Source organism: Phalacrocorax carbo, chromosome 21, assembly GCF_963921805.1.
Source record: "Phalacrocorax carbo chromosome 21, bPhaCar2.1, whole genome shotgun sequence".
NCBI lineage: Eukaryota > Metazoa > Chordata > Aves > Suliformes > Phalacrocoracidae > Phalacrocorax > Phalacrocorax carbo.
In genome coordinates, this window is record NC_087533.1 from 3,127,854 (window position 1) to 3,143,080 (window position 15,227).

A 15,227-nucleotide genomic window follows, 5' to 3' on the forward strand; every position below is an offset into this window, starting at 1 on the left:
GATTATCAGGGCTGGGTGGAAAATAAAATACCCACCAGAAAACAAGCGATGTTTCAAAATACCGCCAAGCAGATTTTCCCAGGCTGATTTGCTGACCCTTGTTTCTGGGCTGGTGCAAAAACCACCAAAGGGAAAATACTGACAGGTTGGAGCTGGGTGTTTTGGGATGGTGTCCTGGGGGCACCCCTGTGCCGAGCCGTGACCAGGGCTGTGATAATTGTGTTGCCTCCGGTGGGGCTGAGAGCCGGCTGCCTGGGTTGGCTTTGAGAGGTGGCTGCAAAGCAGGCTGGTGCTGGGAGGCAGAGCCCGTGCCGGGGCATCAGGCCCCCATACTACGGCGTGATCCTTGCGAGAGCTGCGTCCCATCGAGCACCTTCTCCGTACACACACGTAACGCTGCCGGGGCTGGCGTGCTGGGGTTGCAAAACAGGGAAGGGTGGGATCGTCTGTGCCGTGCAGGCTTCCTGGCGTCCAGCTTTGCCCCGGGGCCTTTGATTGCTGCAATTTTATTAATGTAGATCTAAGAGAGCTCGCAGAGGTGTGTGGGTGCACAGCACGCACGTGCCGCTCCCTCCTCCCGGTGCCACAGAGCCCGGCTGCTGCTGCAAACGGGGCTTGGGCTGGGGGCGCTGACCCTGACAGGGGACCTCTTCTCTGCTAGAAGCACCCAGAGGATGGAAAAGAGCCACTGGTGCAAGGGCTGGGGGTTTTCTAAACACCTCCTGGGTATACGCGTGGGGCGATTGGAGTGCTTGGAACCTCCGCGTGCCATATGGGGTAGCACCGCAGTACGTTTGGGTCCCACACGTGCTCTGAGAGCACCAGACCAGAGTTGCAGGGGAGTTCAGGACATGGCTTTGTAGCGTGGTGCCTACCTGTGGTGCTCTTCCTCTGCACTGGAGTGGAATTTATAGGTTTTCACCTTTTGCTGCTTCTCAGCAGGCCCTGGAGAGCCCCTGCTAGCGACGCTGGAGGTCTGATGTCCTCTTGGACGTGAGCTGGGATGTGTCACTGACCTGCCTCCCCCAGCCTCCACAGGGACAGCTTACATCTGACCCAAAAGGGGGTCTGTAAGCAGGTGCAGATGCCGGGCTCGTGTCCCTGGCCGTGGCATCCACAGCAAGGCAGCGCCGAGCCCGACATCTGTCAGTCGTTGCAGATCCATATTTCCCTATGAGGCAGCAGGAACCAGCGGCTCGCGAGCCGTTCCCACAAAGCTGGGATGTCTTCCATTGCCGGAGGGCCTGATCCTCAGCTGGTGTAAGCTGGCACCGTGTCACCGAGCAAATGGGCCAGCTGCTCGGTCGGTGGATGTTGGTGCCCATCCCCGAGAAGCCAAGCCCGCTGCACCGCTCTGCAGCTGAGGGCCAGTTTGAACTGCTCTCCTCTCTCTCCCTCCTACTCTTTTCCTCACTTCTCCCTTTTAATTCTCTCCCCGTCTGTTCATCCCTCTCCCCTTCTGTTCATCCTTCTCTATTCTCAAGCCATCCTTCTTTTTCTCCATGAAGAAAGCTAAAGGGAGGAAGCGGGAGGAAAGGAGAAAAGCGGTTCGACTCAATAGGTTTTTCCAATAACCTTCCCTAAAGTCTCACCAGGTTATATTATGCTCTAATAGACTTTAAGCCAATCTGCCTAATGCCACTGCAAAGGTCAATTAAATTCACCCTAAAAAATTTACTCCTGGCTCATTATACATTTGGAAAATGAATTAGAAGCACAAGCTGCCCCAGAGGTTTCTGATATTTTGCTAATGAACATGTCTCCTAATGGAACAAAAAGAAAACCACCACCAGAAAAAAAAAAACACACCCAAACCAACAACTTTAAAGGACTGTTTTGCTGCTCTGTTGGAGAGGGTAGTGTAGAGCTGAGCATCTCCTGATCTAGGAGAGGAGGAGGGGTGGGTGATGCCATGTCTCAGTGAGGTTGTTTACACCCGGCCGAGGAATTTGTTAAGTCTGACTCTCAACCAAGCATTTGGGCAAGATCTTGGACCTTGCGTCCATGCCCGGCCCTGTTTGCAGGGTGCTGTGGGTGGCTTGGCTTCACGTTCCCATCAAGGCAGCATCGACATTGATTACTCGCTCTGGGACTTCCCGGGCCGGTCGCGACCGCGCGGCACAGGCTCGGCATGCTTGCGGCCCACCCGTGGAGTAATTGCGCCGCGCCTGTAGGGACTGGCAGGCAGCACGCCAGCAGAAAAGGAGGCAAAATTAATCAAGGGAATGATTAATTGCAAATTGTGACCCAGGTTGCTGTAAGTGACAAGTTTTGAGGGATTTTCAGGCTGAAGATGCTCAACGTGAAATGCCTTTAAGGAGCCCGAGAGGTTTTTTGTTTCGGGTTTTTCTTGAGAGAGTGGTTGAGAGGGCTCTTTAAATCCCTGTACCTTTGAGCTCTCAGAGTCACTTAGTGCTCATCAGATTTTCATCCTCTTCTCTAACGTGCAGATCCAGCCAGGTGCAGGACAGAAATAAATGCAAACGTGCTCGCTAGTCCTTTGAGCACCCAGCTGTGGTGACATGAGAAACTGCTCCCAGTAATGCCCAGGAATGTGTTGATTTTGAATCAATGTTAATATTGCCTAGGTTTGTGTTACTGGGTTTTTGATTTTGGACTGGGTTTTGGATTTTGGACCGGTTTTTGGATTTTGGACTGGGTTTTGAATTTGAAATTGGATTTCCTGTCCTGGAAATGGAGTTCTGTGGTGGGGAGATGGAGGGGGGTCAGCTGGTTCCGTTCGCAGTGCGCCTCTCCAAAAGGTTGGCTAGATGAGACTATAAACCGGGGAGAACCAACAAAGGTACCTGGAAACGAAAAGAGGTGAATCACGGCCAATAAAAGCACAAGTGTGATTTTGTCAAAATGGTCACATTCCCATGGGAAGTTTGAATTTTGATAAAACAGCATTTCTGACCAAACGTCCCACATCCTTCCCACCTGCACAGGGGTTAAATGACCCGGGATGGTTCGCCGATCGTCTCTTGGGGCTGAACGTGTGCCTTCCACCGGTGTCAAGATGCCATTAGTGATAAATACATGGGCTGGGTTTCAACACAACCAGGCTTAGTCGCTTAAATTGTAGGTGTCAGGTCTAACCTGCTCACCTGTGCTCCTCCCAGGGCGGACAGTTCATCCCCTCCTGAAGCAGCTGGCTAAAGGATGTGGGATACCTGGACCCGGTCTCCCTCCCCTTGGCTAGATGGGAAGCCTAGTCTAAATACCGTAATCCGAAACAGGTTGCAACTCCAGTCTGAGCTGCTGCCTTTTTCCAAGAAGCTGCCGGGAGTTTTCTTGCAGATATTTTTTTGGCAAGGGGAAAAGCTTCAGGGAAACTAAGAGACTGGGCATAACTCCCTTCAGTTTGTCTTTAATTACAGCTAGGGAAGAGGTGGTAATTACAACACACCCTTCCCTTGCAAAGATTCTCAGGTGAAATCAGTGCTCGGAAATATGCATACTAATCAGGAGAGCGGTTTTTGCCAGGGTTGCTGTTGTGTTGGTTGGGATTGAGCAGAGCGAGGCTGCCCAGATGGCAAACAGGATCGTGTCTGGCAGAGGCGGCTTTGCAGAGCGGCTAGGACAGGGAAAGCTGTTCTCTCCCTCTTGCTACGGGTATTAGGCGGGAGCTGGGGACAGCGGTATGGTGCTTGCAATGTCAATTATTAGCGTGTTTAGTAAATTACCTAGTAAATTGGCCCTTAAAATTTCCAACTGCGTGTCCTCTCTTGCACTCCAAGCCTGCAGCTGAGTTGTTTACACTCTTTCAGCAGGGAAGATGGATCAGCTCTGTCTCAGCTTCTGGATGTCTTGCAGAGAGGAGCCTGAGCTGATCCTGCATGCCGCTGCCGGGCTGGGAGGTGGAGGGAGGGTCGTGCCCACAAGCTCGGGGGCCCTCACCCTGCTCCAGGTTAAAGCCGAAGCAGCCGTGACGGGGAAGGGCGGACCCCAGGAGCCCGTGTGTCCTTGCCATACGCACGTGTCTGCAGGTTCCCAGCAGGTTCGCTGCTGCTTGCGTGTGCGAGCGCATCTCCCGCGGTTCGCCTGATTGCCTTCCCTCTGTGGGCTTTTTCTTGGCAAGGGCTGTGCCTGGTGCGGCGAAGAACCGCTGGCACGGGGTGGGTGCGCTTGTCCTCCTTTTCTCACAACAGCAGGATGGGGGAGTGACTGGTAAAACAGAAAGGCAGGTATCCACGCGACAGGGAGGGAAAAGGATGCTCTGCCCACTGCCTGAGATGGGCGAGCCAGCGCTGGAGAGACTTGGCCATGGTCTGCTCCAAAAGCCAACTTGAGGAACTTACCTTCCTCAGTATCTCTACCTGTGGCTAATTAAATAGCTGAGTGTCAGTGTGAATGAGCCTTAGGGACGCTTCCCAGCAAGGATAACCCTTCTGATGGGGCTTTGTCCCTTGCTAGACTCATTTCAAAGCTCTGGGGGAGTGCGATGAGGGTGATAACAGGTCTGCTCAGCAGAAAAGCTGGTCCCAGGGGCTTTTGGGCTAAAGCCACTCAAGGTCTGCCCTTGAGACTTCCCCTTTGGGGTCAGAAGGGCATTGAAATGAAGGTTTGGTGAGGACAGATCCTAGTCCAGACACCCTTCCTCCCCCTTCTCCCCTGTTCTGCTAGCTGGGATGTGCATGGTCTGTTTTCCATCACAAGGCCTATTTTTCCTTCTGTGCATTTCCAACTCTCCTTTTGCCTTTTCATGTGTACTGTAAAGGTCAGCCTATATCTTGAACATGCTTTAAATTTGCACAGAGAGCAGGGGGCAGGAGGAGAGGGGAGGGTAGTGCTGCAGCAGCTCCAGTCCTTGCAGAGGGAGGTTTACTGCTTTTTTTTGCTGCTTCTATGAATGGATAGGATACAGGACCATACTAAGGCCCCCAGACCCACCTGGAACCCGAGTAAACAGCCTTTTCTTAGCAGAAATCCCCCAAAGCACTGAGTGATTGCATTGTGACCCCACAGGCTGTCGCCAGTCGCTGTCCCTCCGCCAGCTTCAGCTTATTGGGGCTGCATCAGCCTCGTCCTTCCTCTCTCCCCAGGGAGGATGCTCACCTCCGCCAGCCCGCTGCTGTCAGCTGAACCGCGTGCCCTCTCCTCCTCCGAGCCCCACCGCGCCGGGCAGCACGCACCCGACCCGCTCCCCCTTCCCGCTGCCCACCCGCCGCATCCTGCATCCCTTGCACTTTTCCCGGGAGCGCGGGGGGATGCCTCGGCGCAGGTTGGCAGGCGCAGCGCCGTGCCCCCTCTTGTCTTCGCGTCAGGCCCTTACCTTGCCTGTCAGCCGCTACCTCCTCTCACCAGGACCTAATGCCGCTTCGTTTCTGTTTTAATTTTGCTGCGGTTTCGCGACAGCCACAGCTAGGTCAGGAGTTACAGAAAGGTTATTAGTGAGTGATGGGTATCGACATCCTTAACAGTGCCCTGACCCCATCAGTCTCGCTCTGTTCTTCTTTTTCCTCACACTTGCCCTGTTTGGTTTTTTGTAATTGGCCTGTTTCATGCATAAAGCTTGCTTCATCAGAATTTTTTTACCCGAAGCTGCGGCTGACAAAGTAGGGAGGGAAGCGCTGGTTTGCCCTGCCTGAGTATAGGCATTAAGGGTTGTTTTCATCTTCGGATTATTTTGCTATCCCAGAAACCTCGTGTGCTACTTTTTCTCCCTTTGTTTCCCTGATCTGCCAGTACAGCTTTGTAAATGCCCACCTGGATTGTCTTGCCTGCGTCCGGGACTGCCGTAGCACTGGAGGCTCTCACAACCAACCAGCTCCCCTCACCCAGGGGCCAGTCTGCATGCTGGAGGCTCAGCATCAGGAATAAACTCATCCTTGCTCCCAACCCCCAGCCCGGCTCTTTGCCTGGTGGGTGCCCTCTGCAAAACGCCGCTCCGCGAGGCGGGGAGCGTGCCCAGCGACGTGCGCTGGGCTGTGAAGTCCCAGCGCGACAGTTCAGGTGCAGCCTGTGATGCGCGGGAGGAGTTCGGGAGGGCAAAGCAGCATTTCTGCACAGTAATTTAAAAAAAAATAGATATATCCTTACTTAATAGGCGTCGATGCTATTTCCTAGTGCTTTCCCCTGGTCGAGGCACACTGCAGAGCCCAGCTCAGTGGGGTCCCCTCCACGGTGCACCTCGTAAGCCCCAGCCACTTCAGTGCCAGGGCCACGGTGACTAGCTGCTCCCGATGGGCAGATAAATACGGGCCAGCAGCTCCCAGACCTGGCAGCCTATCATTGCTTCATCTGGAAGGATATAAACATTCACACAGGCTATTTGGAAATACGGCAAAGCTCATTTTAAGCGTGTCTTATCTCCCCATTGAGAAGCTCCTGTGGCTTAGCAAGGGTGGGTTTGCCTCCCTCCCGCAGCTTGCCCGCGTCTCTGCTCCCCCTCGCAGCGCTCCCCTTCCCTCGATCCCGCGATAAGCTGGCGTGACGTTATCAGATGCTTCAGCAGTAAAACTCTCTGCACGCAAACTTTTTTTGCTTTATTGTTGCATCCATAAAACTGGCTGGGAAAACTGCTGAAGCAGTAACCCTGCTCGGTTTTAAAGGCAGCTGCAAATCAGCCCCACTCTCTGGTGCAGTACTGAGCCGTTTTTACGAGCCCTAATTAAACAGGATCTGCCCTGTGGTCTACCTTCCACCCAGCCTATCTGAGAGATGGGATTTAACTGCTGGGGTAATGGTTCTGCATCCGTGGGCTTTGGTTTCCCTGCAAATAAACTGCAGTAGGATAGTGAACGGATTAAGGTGAATGGAAACAGCCCATGCAAAGCTATATGTCACATGTGTTTCTGCAAGGGTCGTAGCTGAAAAATGCAGGTTGGGGACCAAGTCAAGCAATTCTAGGGTTGGAGAAGGAACGTCGAATGCTCTTTTATGACTCTCAAAAATGGCAAGGCTCGCTTATTTTGGAATGAGCACCTCTAGGACATGGCAGGGCTATCGAGGCTCTTGGGTACTGCTGCCTGCAAAATATCAAGGCTGTCTATCTGCTTGTTTGCCCACGGGAAACTTCTCAGGGTTTGCTTCTCCTGACATTTCTTCGTGATGGCAGGAGGTACAGCTCGGTCCCTCTGCATGTCCCTCTGCCCTGGGATGATGAGGGAAGGGGAAATATCAGCTACAAGAGAAGCATCGCCATCCTGCCGGGGCGGCGAGGGGAAGCGCTGGTGACTGACACTGCACAATTTATCTGAACCCTTGAGTCTTTCCAAGAAAGCAATTTCTTTGATATTTCTCTTGGCATTTGAAGGAGGGGGAAAGGTAGTATTTCCCACATATGTTCACTGTTTTCGTCCTTCCCTTCCTCGAAGCGACGCTGATTTCTCGCTCTGCAGAAGTCAGCAGCATCTTGTAACCCCTAAACAGGGTGTGGAGAGAGGTGGAGAGGAGAAGCGGTGCCTGGGAGGGTGCAAGTGTCTGGTGCGCCTGAGGAAGGCAGCGTGGGGACCCCGTCATCGTGTTTGCCTGGGCAGGAGCATCTGTAGCGGTATCCGTAAGGACACCGGGGAGTTTCACGGCACGGCAAGCTGCCTGGCAAGAGGCTCCTTCCAGGCAACTCTGTGCACCCAAAGCTGGGCTCCCACAGACGTGACATCCACAAGCAACAGTGAAATATCAGCAGCATCATGGCTGAGCTTAAATCTTTACTGAGTCTCCATTTTTCTTTCTTTAAACGCTTACAGAATAAATGGAATTTATAATCAGAAACCATAAAATCTCTGATTTATGGTTCATCTTGATGACAATATTTAATAACTCGTGTATATTTTATTACATCTTTTTAATGCCCTGTTGTGGAATTTTACTTAGGCATTTCGCCCTCTATATCAACCTGTCGCAGCACAGATGGGCTGACTTTTTTGCTTTGGGCTGACGACGGAGCCAAACGTGCTCCGGGCTGTGCCTTCCCAGGGCTGCCGTCAGTCTGTCCAAGCGGTCTCCAAAAGCGGGGCTGGAAGTCCAGCCGTGGTCCGGCTTCTTCCAAGAGCTGCTTCCCAGATTGCAGATCCAATGTGTTTCCTTGCCCAGGCAGCTCTTTTCCAACATCCCTAGCCAAGTTATGGTGCAAACGGGGAGAGAAATTCAGCTGGAGGGCCTCTCTTCCCTCCTCAAGGACTTTTTGCTTGGAAATGCGTATCTATTTAGGTTATCGCTCAAGTGCATTCTCCTCTGGAGAGCACTCCCTGCCTTTCTGGGACCATTAGTGCAAATTAGCTGATGCATCTGATCAGCCCCCAGCCTGCTGCACCCAGGGTACCAATCGTCTTCTCGGCACTTGCACGGGGAGGGGAAGCTCAGAGCGCCGTAGCTGTGTTCTGGCTTTGTCGAAAAGCAGCAGCTCCCTCCCTCCCAGCTGGCTTTTATAGGCGGCTGCTTCCCAGCCCTGTGCTGCTGGATGCGGAGAAAGGAGAGGGGGCTGGAGGGGATGGGCGGCACCTCGGGGTGGATGTGTCTTGAGAGTCTGGACGTGAGAGTGGGTCGCGTGTTGGGCACCGGCAGCGTGTTTTGCACACTCAGCCCGTGCCGGCGTGGGGACAGGTCACATCGCTCTTGATCTGCTCTGGGCTGGCTCTAGAGGGGACCAGAGGCTCGGGGCCACATCGCTGAGCCTGGCAAGTGAGCTGGGAGCAACGGGTAACATCCATATTCTTCCCGCAGAGCGTGGTCCAGCGGTTTGATTTTCTTGCATCCCCAAGAAGGATGATGCCACAGCAAGCAGCCGGCTGCCCAAGCAAGCCGGGGTGAGGGGCTGGGGCCGGAGCTGTGAGCACACCGGGTCCAGAGCTGGCAGGCACCCCTAGGAACTTGTTCAGCACGTCTGTGAGACGCTGGCCGTGCTGACAGTTGCTGCCCATCCATGCGGCGCTCCCCCCCGCTCCCCTCGCCTTGCTGCTCTTGGCAGGAGCCAGGCCGGCAGAGCAGCCAGGTGGAGAGGAGGAAACGGGGCGAGACGGCTCGCTGGCATGCCCGGCCGTGCGCAGGCAGGGCTGCCCGCACGCAGCCCCCGCGTGCTGCAGGGGGGCCGGCAAAGCCTCCCCCAGGCTCCCCGCAGCCATCTGCACTGCTGGGCAGCGGCCAAGGGTCCCGAGCTGGCTGGGGGGGTCTGCGGGGACCAGGGCGACCTGGGGACAGCAGGAGAGTCTGCAGGCATGAGCGTGACGGGAAGAGGGGAGAGGGTGGAAAGCAGCATCTCATCAGGCTCATCATATTTCGGTGCAGCAGGGTCCGGCTCTTTTTTGGGTGCGATGGGACTGGGGTTTCAGGTGCTTTTTGGGGGTTTCATGTTGGGGCTGCAGGCAAGGACAGGGGCTGTCCTCCTTGAACGCTATCCTCCTTTCTGGAGCAAACAATTTTAAGACAAGCTAACGCTGGGTGAGGGTAATTTCTTTCCAAGTCCCCAAAAAATCAATGACCTGAGAGAAGCTGGCCATTAACCAAGCGACGCCGGCGGGGCCGGACTGAATTGCACCTGCAGGCTTTCTCTCCCGATTGCAACGGCGATGGGCTCGGTAGGGCCGTGCCCATTTATTAAGTGAAGGAGCGCTTGCAGAGCGATGCTACTGCTGAGGGTGTTGTTCCCTGCCCAGGACAGGTGACCCAGTGCTGCCTCTCGAGCCAGGAGCACTGCAACTGCTTGGCTCTTGCACAGAGAGGGCAGAAACACCGACTACCTGATTTACATGCACTTCTGTGCATCCACTGCTCTGCTGGACAAGCAGGTGCTGATGATTTCTTTTTCCACCAGAAAATTTCAGCCTCCTTCACAATGTTTTGACAGTCTTTCGGTGTGGTTTTTTGGGTGTTTTTTTTTGTTGTTTTTTTTTTTTTGTGGGGCTCAAACAGTTTTGCAGGGAACTCGGAGGGTTAGATGAAATGTTTGTGCTGGGAAATCAGCCATCTTCAAAAGGGCTCCTGTTCCCTTGCAAAACATTTGCAGAGTTTTCATCTATGCATTTTGGCTCCTCTGATACGAGGCAGGAATCGTCCTGGGAATTGTCTTCCCATTGGTTATTCTGCTGTCTCTGCTCCTGCCTTGCCTCTGCTAGGAAATAGAAAAAGGCAGAAATGAGAATAACTCCAACCAACCACCACCAGGAAAACATTGTCTGCGCTGCGGGTCTCGTTGGGCTTGGTTGGTTCTGGTCTAAACAAGGTCATCGATCCCAAACAAAAACCTGCCTGATGTTAGTTCAATGGCCGAGGTCTCAGATTACAGGGGCTTGGAGGAATTTTTGCCATCCCTGACTGCAAAGCAATTTCCCTAAATTTCCCTTCCTGGCTGCATATAATTTTAAAAAATGTATTTATTTATTTAAGACCATGACCAAAAAGGACCCAAACCTCTGTCGCTGCCTGGGGGAGCAGGATAATTCCTGCACAGATATGGGGGGGTGGGGGGAAATCACTGGCAGAATACAACTCCTTCCGTGGTAGTCAATAGCGAAGCCGGGGAGGTGGCTTCCCCAGGCATGCACATCGTAAGGCTGTGCTGCCGGGCTCTGATGCTGAATTATAGTCTAGCAAAGCAGAAGCCTCCTGAGGAGGTGGGAAGTGATCACAGCCTATAAATACCTTCCAGCCGATGTTCAAAATGAAGAAAGGGAATTATTCATGGTCTCCAAAGGTGGTAGGACAAGAAGCAGTGGCCTGGAGCTAAGGAAGTGAAAGTTTTTCTGCCTGGCCATTAAGAGAGTGCCCTGCAGTCGAGCAAGCGGGCAGCCGGGAGAGTCCCCGGGGAGGGAGCGCAGGCGCCGGCCGGCAGCATGGGAGATGAGATGTTAATGGGGATGATGAAGGGAAGGATCTTTAGAGAATGCGAGAGGTCAACCCGTTGACCCAAGCCAGTTCTCTCCTGGCCCTATAGTCTATACGGTGCCATGATGAATTCCACTTACCCTACTTTACTGCGGGCACTTTATAGCTTGACTTAATGGCTAGGAAATCTCTTCACTTGACTGCTCCCCTCAAGACAAGAAGGCTGTCTGTGATCCTCGGGTTTAAGCAACAATTCACTGTCTGCGGAGGGATGATGCCTTTCTATTAGCTTCCCTCTCAGAGCACGGACTCTTGAGGTCCTGGCTCTTCTTTGCCACCGATTTTTCCCTTTCTGGCCTCGCTCCAGCCCTCCCGCCTTGCGGATTTGCACAAAAGAGGGTGCCGTGCCCCCTTTTGATATCGGCCAGGAGAGCAGAAATCAGCCACCAAATGTGCAGAGGATGTTGCTGGCAGCAGATGCTCGCAATGCTACCAGCCCTCCTGTTTTTACTGCAGGTCTCGTAGGTCTCATCAGACTTGATGCTTTTCTTAATGTTACTGGCATCGTGCGATTGCGCAGGAATCTGGGCTTTCGTTTAGCAGCAGGTTTGAGATGCTAGGGTTGCAGAAAAAAGCACGGAAACATGACTGGAACGTGGAGGCTAATAAAACTGGCCCATCTTAATTATGGCCGTTTTTATTCTAGATGTCAAAATGAAGGTTGGGGGGGGGGGGTCTAACTTGGAGCGGTGGAGGTATGGAGGAGCTCCGAGGATGGGTTTTTAAGGGGTTTGTTTGGTGCTGTGCGGGCTTGGGTTGTGGTGATGGAGGGAGAATCCTGTACTGGAGGGCTGGAAAGGAGCTGGGGAGGTGCGAAGCATGGGGAGCTTCAACTCGCTCTTCCCTGGAGGGGAGCTGGCCGTGCTGGTTGCTTTTATTTAAGAAAATCAGTGATAGGCAAGGGAAGGACAGCATTTGAAGCGGTGCCGAGGCTGGATGGCTGTGTCCCCAGGCTGGGACGAGCAGCGCGTCCAGGAGCGATGCCCCAGGGTGGGGACGAGTGGGTGCTGGCAGCATCCTTCCAGCTTGCCTCAAGGCTGCGCTCCCCAAGGAGCCTCCACCTTCCCGGGGACTGAGGAGTGTATAAATGCCACAGGAATGTGTGTCCCTTTTCAGAGGCTGTTACGGTAAATTGTTAGCAGGCGAAGGCACAGCAGAGGAACTGTCGCCATCGGCAGCTTTTTGTTAATCTGATCTGAAGGGTCCCCTTGTGAATGCGTCTGGAGCGGTCCCCGCTCTCCCTGCGAATGCAAATTGCAGCGTGCAAGCTTTTGTCAGGTTAGAGGTAGACAAGGGAGGCCGATGCATGAGAGGTTTCCGTGTCTCCACCCAGGCAGGGTGCTTCCCCGCTTTCACGTTTGCATCTTGTTGCTTTACCCCCCTTCGCTGATTCCCAGATGCACGTCAGGGCACGGCAAGTAAGGATGGGCAAAGCCACCTTTGAAACTCTGCCTGCGGATCTTCCACTGAAGCACATTTCCCCCCCCCACCCCACCCCGCCGAAAGTGCCTTTATTGCAAAACTCACATGGTTTCTTGGAACAATATCCATTTTTCCAGATAAATTGATTTTCTGTTGGGAAAAACCTGAATCTAGGTGGTGGCTGGCTGCCTGTAAGGAGCTCAGCGGTTTGGCTGTCTGATGGCTAAGCCAGGAGGAGTTGTCCTTGCTGGCCAGGGAGACCTGCTGGGAAGCAGGGGCAGCCCCCCCAAGCCCACCTGGAAGGCAACTTGCCACGCTGTCTCCCATCTAAAGGGAGTTTGTGAAACCCAGGTGACTTCCAGGAGCTGGGAGCTAGCTGAAATGCCCTTCTTGCAGTAGCTGAAATGGGACTTCCACAGTGGGGAAAAAAAATCCATTCCATGGAAATTTTACTTTTTGGGAATTTCTGCTGGGATGGGGAAGTTAGGGGATAATTTTTTTTTCATTTTAAAAATATATATATTTGACTTTCAGTGGATTTCCATTTTCTAGTCAGCTCTGTGTGAGATGCCGTTTCTGCAGGCAGCGTACGACTTTTTTCCCCCGCAGGAAACTTTGTAATATCAATTTAATTTTGACTCTCACAACTGCATCTATTCTGTGGGGAACCTGCTCTACGGCCTCGCCGAGAAAGTGTTTCCTCTTAGCTGCGAGTTCATTTTCCAGTTTAAAAACATCATTCAGTTCATTCCTAATGAAAGATATAATCAACTTTCAGGCTTCATGGCTTAGCTGAACCCTTAATGGAGATGGGGAAGTCATTGCTGCAGTAGCTCAGCCCTCATTTCCCACGGCAGGTGGGAACCTCGCAAAGGATGGGTTTTACTGGGTGAAACTGCACTCAGAGGGACTAGAGCCGGTCCACGTGGATGCAACTCCAGGAGGATGTGGTCTTGCATCCCGCAGGGATTTGCCCTCCTCTGTAATTGGGGTGATGCTGTGCTCCACAAATTCTGCATAGCTTCTGCAGAAGTAGATGATAAAGAATTTGGCCCAGCTAGACTTAAAACAAAGAAAAAGGAGGGGGGGGAAAAAAAACCCAAACCTAAAAAAAAACCCAGCAAAAGCACAGTTTGTGTCCCATCTGATTGTATTTTCATGCCCACACGTCTGCTCTGCATAAATGTTTTTGGAGCACTGGGGGAATAGTCTCTTGTTGCAATGACATGCTGTGCAACAGAAAGGGTTTGGTTTATTCGGAGACCTTGCTGAATTACACCACGGAGACCGTACCGCACGTCCCCTCCTGTGCCTGCATCTTCGCCTCCGCCGCCTCGCGAGGAAATGGAAATACGAATGCAAATAGCACCAGGCAAATAAGATCTGGTGGAGATACGGAGCAGAAGGAGACCTGTAAGTCACATCAGGTCTGTCTGCCTGGCTGGGACTGGGCTGCGTTGAGTAACCCGAGTTAGTTTTAAATAAGCTTGTGCAGCACCGGAGGCCCAAACGGGACCGGATGGAGCCAGGTGGAAGTTAATAAGATGAATATTTACCCTTGTGGTGGAGGAGCCCGGTGCTGGTCTGGGTGTAGGCAAACCCTGGAAATGTGCAGGCTGAGCTCGATGGGCAAAAATCCTGTTGACTTGAAAGGCGGAAAGTCATGGCAGCATCCAGAAAACTCTGGTGGTTTCTGGAAAGGTGGCTCACGGTTGGCATGTTGAGGGGCTGCTGCTCCTGAGCTGCCGGAGCCTGTCCCCTCTTTGGGGTGGCCTCATGAGCTAGCAGATGGCTTGTCCCTCCGTCGCTGTGTCAGAGGAGAGCGGACCATTGCCACCACGCGAGGGTGCTGCTAGAAAAAATGCCCTAAGGATGACAGCGTGCTCAGACGTGACACGGGGCAGGGGAAGGGGCTGCAGGGGCAAAATCATCCCTGTAGCTGAGGCTGGGGGCTTGCTCTCTGTGATGGGCTCTTAGGTTTCCCTTCCACTCATTCACTGGAGAATGAAGAACCAAACTTTCAGAAATGGAGAAATAAACAAAAGCTCCAAGTCCTCCTCCCCCAAAACCAGATGAGCCAACAGAAAATTTTAATTTAAATGTTTGGGTACAAATTACCTGACAATCCAAGCAGAGAGGCATTTTGAACCAGCACTCAAGCTTTTCGTTCAGAAAATATTGAAGCATCTCGACCTGACAGTTTCAGAACTCACCCATAAAGCTTCTGAAGTGAAAAATTAATCCCAAGTAACCTCTTTTTCTGCTTTTCAAAAGCAGATTGGCTTTTGATGAATGCTTATACCTCCTCGATAGATCCCAGTCAACCAAGCCCAGCTCTTCCCCCTTGCCTGGCCCGAATCCCTGAAGCATCGGAGGGTCAGCGTGCCCGTGGGGCTGGTCTGGTTGTTAGCGGTGTGTCCGGACACCTGTAGATTTCCAATCCAACCTCCTCTCCTTCTGCTGCCCGTGTCAATCTGTGTCCGTCCTTCCTTCTTGCAACATACAGGTGTCTTTTTTTCTGCTGCCTTTTATCCCTCTGAATCTACTTTATGGGATTAGGCATGAAATGGAGGGTTGTAGCACATAATAGCGGGGCTGTAATTACCTTACAAATACAGTGTAATTACACCGTGGTAAGGCTGTTGAATAACCTCATCACCACCCACGAGTCCCTGTAACTGGAATTTCTCTACGTTTCAGCTATAAAGTTACCTACATCTCCGCAATTGTGGCTTTGGCCTCCTGGTCACTGTGGCTGTGTGTTTTTTGCGCTCAGCGGCACCACCGATCCTGCATTTACACTAATTAATTTGCAGCCCCGGCGCTAGCCTTGGCGTTGTATGAGCGTGGTGAAAATTGCAGGTGTGGAAGGCGTAGCTGCTGTGTAATCGTCCCGCGATTGCTGGGTAATTGCACGCCTTGTGCTGTTAGCGTGTAACCGCGTTAAAGTTTCTGGTGGGACCTCCTCTGGGTCTCTTGGC

General features: G+C 52.8%; 1 protein-coding gene across 2 annotated transcripts in view; it reads left to right on the forward strand.

The window, feature by feature from the left end:
• LOC135316683 (protein CEPU-1) overlaps positions 1-15,227 on the forward strand; it is a 354,709-nt gene that overhangs the window by 182,715 nt on the left and 156,767 nt on the right. The gene's annotated exons all lie outside the window — the stretch shown is intronic.